Source organism: Frankliniella occidentalis, unplaced genomic scaffold (genome assembly GCF_000697945.3).
Source record: "Frankliniella occidentalis isolate FOCC.00 unplaced genomic scaffold, Focc_3.1 Scaffold93, whole genome shotgun sequence".
In the NCBI taxonomy this organism is placed as follows: Eukaryota; Metazoa; Arthropoda; class Insecta; order Thysanoptera; family Thripidae; genus Frankliniella; species Frankliniella occidentalis.
This window is the reverse complement of record NW_026267222.1, coordinates 713,543-715,820: the sequence shown is the minus strand read 5'-3', so window position 1 is coordinate 715,820 and position 2,278 is coordinate 713,543. Positions and strand designations below refer to the sequence as shown.

Genomic DNA, 2,278 nt, shown 5'->3' with positions numbered 1-2,278 from the left:
CCTACCCGCCTGGCGATCGCAGGGGAGGACGTTAAGCCAGTTGTAGTGGGCCATCGGGGACAGGCAGGCAGGCGAATGGCACGGGGGTGGTGCGGACGCGATGGTCACACAAAGTTCGCGTGGTCTTTTTGAACGGGGGCGCGCGGGAAAAAAACGAAGGAAAACGTTTTTCCACGGCCGTCCTTGCGCGGCTGGCGTTATTTACAGGCACTCTACTACCTTCTCGGCGGGCAGGGAGCGCCCACATTCCTCGGGTGGGGTAAGTATATCACGATAGCGCTTAATTAGCAGCCGGGGGAACTGGAAGCAAATGAGAAAGGCCGCCTGACGGACGCACCCCGCCCGTCAGGCGGCCTGGACCGCGGCACCGCCTTGTCCGCCGGCCCCACCGGGACCACCTCTGCTCCTGTGGAAGGCGGCGGCGAGCGGAGCGGCGCGGCCGCACATCGATTTCAAATATATGATAAATAGGGTCGAGCTGCTTGTGATGCGCCGCCGACTGTGACGGCCAATCTGGGTGAGGCAGGCGACGGCACAAGGGGCGTCCCGCCGCGCCCCGCCGCGCCCCGCCAGGCTATCTCCGGTCGTCATCGGGGCGGTAGCAGCGAGGCGAGGAGGAGACAAGCCGGCCTGCGCGCGTCAACCAGCAGTGGCGTAGCAGATAACCGGACGCGCTCACGCAGTCACGCATTGGTTCCTGGAAGCGGGGTGTATCAGCCGGCCGGCATCAGAGGGGCCTAAGTGCACGCCATTCAGAGTGCGAGTCGGGCAAACAAACACAAGACTGCCGTGTGTAGTACCACCGACTGCTCATCTCCTCACCGCATTTCACATTCCCAATTGACTAGCGCTCGTTCTCTCCAATGTAAAAATTGCAACCAAAATCTGTATTCATGTCAAAACGATTCTTCGTAAGTACATTCAATTTACGTATCCTAACATATGGAACCTAAAGTTTGTGGGGCAATTTTTCCCACAACGCGTGTTCGCGTGATGCCACAAATACAATAGGGAACATGATTTTCCACAAAACAACAATTCTTCATCGACAGAGGGAGGCAAACTTTTATTAAAAGTTGTGCTGCGCGCGCGTCGAGCCGTTTTCTTTCAGCATCGCTCTGCCGGTGGAGTGCGAGAGAGGGACAGGGGAGAGAGGGAATGAGAGAGGGGCTCCTTTAGAGTGCAGAAAAGAAATCACCAAGCACCCCCTCGGCTCGGCACACCGCCGCACTGGCCTACCGACCGGCCGACCGACCACCCTCTCCCACTAATGGACTCAGGATGTAAGAATAAGGGACTCCCTTCCACTTCTAATCCCGCCGAGTCGAGCCCAAGCAGTCGAACGGCGCGCCGCATTATATTTCATAATGCCAACAGCGCCTGCATTTGCGTCGCGGGCGCCACCTCCAAATGGCGGCGTACACAGTACACAGCAAAGCGCACGGAGGGAGGGCCAGCGGTCGCTGAACACGCGAGCCCAGATTACTAACCACACACCGCGCACCAAGAAATGAAGCAATTATTTTGCGTCCGAGTCACATTTGATATGATAAGAGTGTGGGGACCGTTGGGAGAAAAGGATTCTCCTTATAAATTGCACAAACGAGCTGCAAACCACAAAAATGAAAACGGAATTTAACAAACCAAAGTTTTTGGTACAAAAATAGGATAGTTTTAAAACATTTATGTTTTCTCTTGAAGTTTCTCTATACATCGACATATTACGCAGGGATATGTATAAATGATTCAGTTTTGCGTCCGACTTTAAAAAAGCAAACGAATGGGCTGGGACGGTGAGATGGAGCCCGGGCGCCCAGCCATAGGCCCATGGCGTGCCAGGCCGGGACATCAACCGGGCCTGGCCTGGGGGCCACGCATCACTTCACCGCGGTAATCCTTCCGCCGTGAAGAGGACCCCCCACCCTCCTGTCGACTGACGCGCGCAGGACAGAATCAGCGGAATTGGGGAGAGAGAGAGGGGGGGGGCAGAGACGATATAGAAAAAAAGAAAAATAAAGAAAAAAGAAACACGACACGCCGAACGGAATTACCACCAGGCAGTGCCAAGCTAGTCGTGGCGTAGCGTAGCGTGTCAGCCATCAGGTGAATGAATTGGACTCGTACGCGGCGCTAGGCGCGCAGCGATTCCCTTCCCTCTCCCGGCCGCACCCCGCCCCGCCCGCCACGCCACGCCCCGGGGCGACGCACACCGCCGCAGCTGCACTCACTCAGGGCGACGGCGAGATGAAGATTAGGGATCATATTAGGCACGTCATGG

At 56.6% G+C, this 2,278-nt stretch overlaps 1 protein-coding gene across 1 annotated transcript in view; it reads right to left on the bottom strand.

Moving 5' to 3' along the window:
- LOC127749790 (uncharacterized) overlaps positions 1-2,278 on the bottom strand; it is a 146,758-nt gene that overhangs the window by 3,119 nt on the left and 141,361 nt on the right. The window lies entirely within an intron of this gene.